The sequence below is a fragment of the Triticum aestivum genome, chromosome 1B, assembly GCF_018294505.1.
Source record: "Triticum aestivum cultivar Chinese Spring chromosome 1B, IWGSC CS RefSeq v2.1, whole genome shotgun sequence".
NCBI lineage: Eukaryota > Viridiplantae > Streptophyta > Magnoliopsida > Poales > Poaceae > Triticum > Triticum aestivum.
This window is the reverse complement of record NC_057795.1, coordinates 421,789,551-421,796,850: the sequence shown is the minus strand read 5'-3', so window position 1 is coordinate 421,796,850 and position 7,300 is coordinate 421,789,551.

Sequence of the window (7,300 nt, the reverse complement as noted above, 5' to 3'; positions counted from 1 at the left end):
GGTCACGACCCCTGGTTCCGTCTGCAAGCCGGCCTCGCTACCTGCTGCGCCGGACTCTGCCCCTGCTTTCCTCTACTGAGTCGCCACATCTAAGTTGTCCGCACAAGCCATTTTTTGAGCGCTCCTGCTACGGCTGTTTACCAGAGCAGAAAAGAAAGAAGAAAGAGAAGGAAAGTGAGTCGGAGACAGGAATATGGTGCGGCGGGATATGTCTCCGTGGATGGGGACGTTCCGGTCAGGCGCATGCATGGAAAATAGAGAATGCAAAAGATCTCCACTACATTGTTTATTGGCATAAAACTCAAAGTTTGACAAGCACTAGTACTACTGGATGGTGATACGAGAACTCTATGAAACTACCAGCTGATGACAATCGTTACGCATGGCAAAAGTAAACCTGGCCAAAACTATCAGAAGAAATACAGAGAAGGAGCGGCTAACCTGTTTTTACGTCCCGTCAGATTGGCGTACACATGTTGTTTTTATGTCATATGGTCGTCCGACAAAAAATATCAGGTGCTATCTTTTCTATATATTTTTATTTAGTACATATTTGTTTTTATCAAAAGACAATACTTTGGTCTGTATATTTTTATATACAGGACAAATACTTACTACAAACATGGTTTATGCCACGGGTGCGGAGCACGCGCTCGCAACTTTTCATCTGGTGTTTGTCTGTGACATATTACACGGTGAATGGACGCATGTAAGCCGCTGCCCTTGCGGCCCGGTCTACATCAACTCGCCAGGACCGGAACCGCGCCTGCGATTGACTCACCCGTCCGCATGGCTCAACGCGTCTACAATTGACTTGTCCGTCTGCGCCGGCTTACAACACCGCGGTCGATTCGCCCGACTGCACCGACTTACAACGCTACGGCCGACTCGTCCGTGGTTGATTTCAGCTTCACCATGGTGATCATCAACTCCGCGATGGATAATTTCTGGCCAATATATCAGGTGAAATCCGTCCAGTATATTTGGTATTACATATTAATTTCTTTCAAAGAACAGTTGCTCTGGCTTGCAACATTTTTATGCAGGGCAACTATTTATGGCAAAAAGTGATATTACACCGCGAAGATGGAGGCACGCAAACATCTTTTGGCACAGGTGGTCGTCGTTACTCAACGGACTCCCGCGCCGGCTTACAACGCCGTGGACGTCTCTCGCGACCACGCCGGCTTATAACAAGGAGGACAACTTGCCCGTCCGCACCGACTTACAACGCCACAACCGGTTTATTTGTCTGTGCCGCCTCAGATGTTGTGGTCGTCTTTCCCGTCCGTCTCTCATGGCCTGGTCTACATCAACACATCGGGCCGCACCTGTCTGCATGAGTTATTTATTGAGTATGAGCAAGTCACTACTTGGGAAGCCCGGTTTTCTTCCAACAAATTAGAGGCAATTTATCATGTATTATCAGCCGCCGTCTGCACTGGATGGCTCAATGGGCAGGCGCACAAGTCGCCGCCACTGCGATTTGGTTAACTTCAAACAACCAGTTGGAAGGAACCATTGGCCGAGTTGCTGACACGGTTCATACGGGATCATTTATAACCCGCCGCAGTCACCTCAACCTTCTTTGGATTCACATCGCGTTATCAATGCCAATAATATACACCTTCTGCTATGGTCAAATATGGACAATCTCAAGCCAACTCTTCGAGTCATCTTGAGACTCGGGGGCTACAATGGTATGGCTCGGCAAAATCAGCCGGGTTCAATGAATTCAAGAACTCCGGGTCATTGAAGGGAAGATAACCTGGCCCTGGAGGCTACTGCTTTATTGGCGAATATTTTAAAGCCGTCGCACAAATATCCAGTTCAAAATGAAGATTCCGGTTTAAAATACAGCTCAAGAGACATCTCTCTCCCGCAAAGCTTTGAAGCCCTCAAAACTGGTTCAACATCCGTATCAAGGTAAATTTGTCCCTTACAAAGCTTTGAGGATCTCAATATCCGGTTTAAGAATTTCCGGTTCAAAAAAGAATTAATCTCTCGCAAGTTCGAGATCTCAGACTAATTAATGGTTACCAAAGAAAACTTGCTGCCATGATGCACGGTTCAAAACATGGGTATCCTACCTTACGGCTTATCTTATTATGGTCACTTGGGGGCTTCCTGTTCAAACATAGGTCGTATTCGAACCAAAGAGAACATAGCTGTCGATACCCTTTTGATTAGCAAACTACTGAACCTACTTGGGGGCTTCTTGATCATATCTGAATCATAGCTCAACCCCTTTGGGAATCGACGTGGACCCTATTTGAATCAGCGTCGTTAAACAATTTTTAAGGTCATTTGGGGGCTTCCTGTTCAAACATAGGTCATATTCGAACCAAAGAGAACATAGCTGTCGATACCCACTTTGATCGGCAATGCCAACGCCACTGGGGGCTATATGATCGTATTCGAATCTTAGCTTAACCCCTTTGGAATGGTTTACTGATCGTATTCGAATCAGAAGCCTCAAGATTTTATCTGTTTTTATACAATCGCAAGTATTTGAGTTGTCACAAATATCATATGTGCCGCCTCTTACAGAATCAACTTCACCGTCCGGGTCACATAAACCGGCGGTATCATTCAAAGGATCATAGGGATCTTGTAATCTACTTGTGTGCAGGATAAGACTACATTTGGGTGGTTACCCGCCCTGGCTCTTGACGTTAAGTCACCAGGGCATATGTTGTTTAAACTCTGTGCAGGATTTGCAGAATTATGACTTATATAAATGCTTCAGTCCAAGCTCATCACTGAAATTGGTGTCTCAAAAGGGTTATCAATTATTGATTTTCTCAAGGGCTATAGGCCACCGGGTTACAATGAATGCGCATTAAGTCGTCATCGGCCAAGAGCCGCCAGGTATTTAAACTCTGGATTTACTTGTCAACCGATGAGGTATTCAAAACTTTAATAGCCAAAACTGGCTGGATTTTCATGATGATATTGAATGATTGAGGTTTTCATACCGGACTATATTATTCAAATCTTGAATAGCCAACATGGCTGGATTTCTATTGTGATTATCAATAACCAGTGTTATGATTGAGGTTTTCAAAGTCGCTTTAGCGCAACGGCTATTATTTTTATCAATGGGCGTGATTTATTTCACAATGGAGGAAATAGTCCCAAGTCGCTGCAGGATTACGACTCGGCACTTGGGGGCTACATTGTTCAAATCAAGATTACATCGAATATACAAGTCCCATGTCACTGTCAGCATGCACCATGGCACTTGGGGGCTACCAATTGCTCCTATCAGAAATTCAAGGTACACAAGCCTTAATCCATTATATTGAAAGATCCATTATTCAGTTGGTAGAGTTCAAGGCTCTTAACCTTGTGGACGTGGGTTCAAGCCCCATGGTGGAGATTACATTATTTGATGGTATTATAAATGAATCATATACAAAGTCCCAGCTCAGTAATATCTTATTGAGCCGGCCCTTGGGGGCTACACGTTGTTGCTCAAGTTTACATGATCATATTTACAAAGTCCCTGCTCATTATTGCATAATGACCCGACACTTGGGGGCTACACTAGTTGAAATCTTTATGAGCATAAGGCAATTACAAGTCACAGGTTGCTGCAAGCATGACAACCTGGCACTTGGGGGCTACAGGTGATATGCATATAAGGGAGAAAAATCTTCAAAATTATCAGTTTTGAGCAAATTAGGAGGATCAATTACATAAACCGGTGTCAACAACAATTATGACCCGACATCGTCTGTTTTATAATCCGGCAGTTTTTGGTAATGATAAACCGGCAAGTTTTACATCTTCAAGCCGGCTGAATATCAGATGAGTATTTGAAGACCAAAATTATTTAACCCGACGCCTTGGAAGCCGACTCAAGTGGATTATTCTTCACGATATTTTTCTGTGAGAAACCAACATCAGCAAATTGAGTATGAAGCTAGCTTATTTGACCCGGATTTTCTAGATGAAGGAAATGACAATTGGACTTCAGGATAATCAGGTCCCGTCTCAGGAGAATATTTAACCCGGAGCATAAGGAATTAAGGATGATCAGGTGCCAGCATACAAGAATTTTTAACCCAGAACACAATATGTCAAAGTTGTTCTTGTGCTTGTTTAACAGGATCAGTTTAACATGGATAAATCCAAATTAAACTGGGGGCTAATGTCGGGGATATACCCCGCGGTATGACCCGACCAGAAGTATGACCCGGCCAGACATGGCGCTTCACCCTGACCCGCCGGAGGACTGGCGACTCACGGGTCTGGCGGCTCACTGGTCAGACGACTCACGAGCCTGACGACTCACGGATGACCCCGACGGCGGGTCACATAGAAGACTAGGCCCAAGGCCCAGTAGGCCGGCTCATATTATGGTGGGCCGGCTTAAGACAGAAGGCATGAGGAATATTTCCTTTACGAGGAAGCAAGACCCGTACTTGTATCCGACTTGTAATAGAGAATAAGTTAGTTCTAATCCTAATAGGACTCTACATGTAGGCCGCCCCTTCAACTTATATAAGGAGGGGCAGGCTCCCCAAGGGGAGAGAGGAAACAAGAAACAATCTCTAGGGCTAGACACAAAGAGCCGTTTTACGGCGTCTCGCTCATGATCATAATGAGACCTAGCCACAAACAGCATGTAGGGTTATTACCGGATGATGTTTCCCGGGGCCCGAAGCTATCTAAATCCTTGTCTTGTATTGCGTGTCTCGATTCCGCCCAACCCCTCTCAAGCTACCGCATAGATGCGTTGTCCTCGCGACTAAGTCCTCACACTAAGGACATCTGACGTGTTAATTCCACGACACTTTGTGTGCTACCAAACGTCACAACGTAACTGGGTGATTATAAAGGATCTCTACAGGTGTCTCCGAAGGTACATGTTGAGTTGGCGTATTTCGAGATTAGGTTTTGTCACTCCGATTGTTGGAGAGGTATCTCTGGGCCCCCTCGGTAATGCACATCACTATAAGCCTTGCAAGCAATGTAGCTAATGAGTTAGTTACTTGAATGATGCATTACGTAACGAGTAAAGAGACTTGCCGGTAAGGAGATTAAACTAGGTATTGGATACCGACGATCGAATCTCGAGCAAGTAACATACCGATGACAAAGGGAACAACGTATGTTGTTATGCGGTTTGACCGATAAAAGATCTTCGTAGAATATGTAGGAGCCAATATGAGCATCCAGGTTCCGCTATTGGTTATTGACCGGAAACTGTTCTAGGTCATGTCTACATAGTTCTCGAACCCGTAGGGTCCGCACGCTTAACGTTACGATGACAGTTGTATTATGAGTTTATTGTTTTTGATGTACCGAAGGTTGTTCGGAGTCCCAGATGTGATCACGGACATGACGAGGAGTCTCAAAATGATCGAGACATAAAGATTGATATATTGGAAGCCTATATTTTGATATCGGAATCGTTCCGGGTGAAATCGGGATTTTATCGGAGTACCGGGGGGTTACCGGAACCCTCCCGGGGGTTAATGGGCCAACATGGGCCCTTAGGGAGAAGAGGAGGGCCGGCCAGGGCAGGCCGCACGCCCCCTCCCCCCTAGTCCGAATAGGACAAGGAAGGGGGGGGGGCGGCGCCCCCCTTTCTTCTTTCCTCCTTCCCCCTTCCTTCTCCAACAAGGCAAGAGGGGGGAGTCCTACTCCCGATGGGAGTAGGACTCCTCCAGGCGCACCCCTAGGGGCCGGCCGCACCTCCCCCTCCCTCCTTTATATACGTGGGAAGGGGGGCACCTCATAACACACAAGTTGATCTTCGTGATCATTCCTTAGCCGTGTGCGGTGCCCCCCTCCACCATATTCCACCTCGGTCATATAGTTCCGGTGCTTAGGTGAAGCCGTGCATCGGTAGAACATCATCATCATCACCATGCCGTCGTGCTGACGGAACTCTTCCCCGACACCCTGCTGGATCGGAGTCTGGGGATCGTCATCGAGCTGAACGTGTGCTGAACTCGGAGGTGCCGTACGTTCGGTACTTGGATCGGTCGGATCGTGAAGACGTACGACTACACCAATCGCGTTGTTATAACGCTTCCGCTTTCGGTCTACGAGGGTACATGGACAACACTCTCCCCTCTCGTTGCTATGCATCACCATGATCTTGCGTGTGCGTAGGAATTTTTTTGAAATTACTACGTTCCCCAACACAAAGATGGTTGTGTTTCCTAACCATAGACATGATTTGTCATTTGATTAGCGGGATCACATCATTAGAAGAATGATGTGATTGACTTGACCCATTCCTTTAGCTTAGCACTTGATCGTTTAGTATGTTGCTATTGCTTTCTTCATGACTTATACATGTTCCTATGACTATGAGATTATGCAACTCCCGTTTATCGGAGGAACACTTTGTGTGCTACCAAACGTCACAACGTAACTGGGTGATTAGAAAGGAGCTGTACAGATGTCTCCAAAGGTACATGTTGAGTTGGCGTATTTCGAGATTAGGATTTGTCACTCCGATTGTCGGAGAGGTATCTCTGGGCCCTCTCGATAATGCACATCACTATAATCCTCGCAAGCAAATGTAGCTAATGAGTTAGTTGCGGGATGATGCATTACATAACGAGTAAAGAGACTTGCCGATAACGAGATTGAACTAGGTATTGAGATACCGACGATCGAATCTCGGGCAAGTAACATACCGATGACAAAGGGAACAAATGTATGTTGTTATGCGGTTCGACCGATAAAGATCTTCGTAGAATATGTAGGAACCAATATGGGCATCCAGGTTCCGCTATTGGTTATTGATCAGAGAAATGTTTCGGTCATGTCTACATAGTTCTCGAACCCATAGGGTCCGCACGCTCAACGTTCATTGACGATATAGTATTATATGAGTTATGTATGTTGGTGACCGAATGTTGTTCGGAGTCTCGGATGAGATCACAGACATGATGAGGAACTCCGGAATGGTCCGGAGATGAAGTTTAATATATGGGATAATATTGTTTGGTCTCCGGAAGGGTTCTAGAATCCACCCGAAGGGGTTCCGGATGTTTCCCGAAATGTTTGGGTACGAGAACATGTTATTTGGGCCAAAGGGGAAAGCCCACAAGGTTTTTGGAAAGCGCAAAAGGAAGTTTTGCGGAGTCCAGGGGCCAGACGCCAGGGTCTCTGGCGTCTGGGTCCAGACGCCGGGAACCCTGGCGTCTGGCCCTGGAGTCCGAGAAGGACTCTTGCCTTTCGGTTGAAACCGACTTTGTGGAGGCTTTTACTCCAAGTTTCCACCCCAAGGCTCAACATATAAATAGAGGGGCAGGGCTAGCACCAAATACAC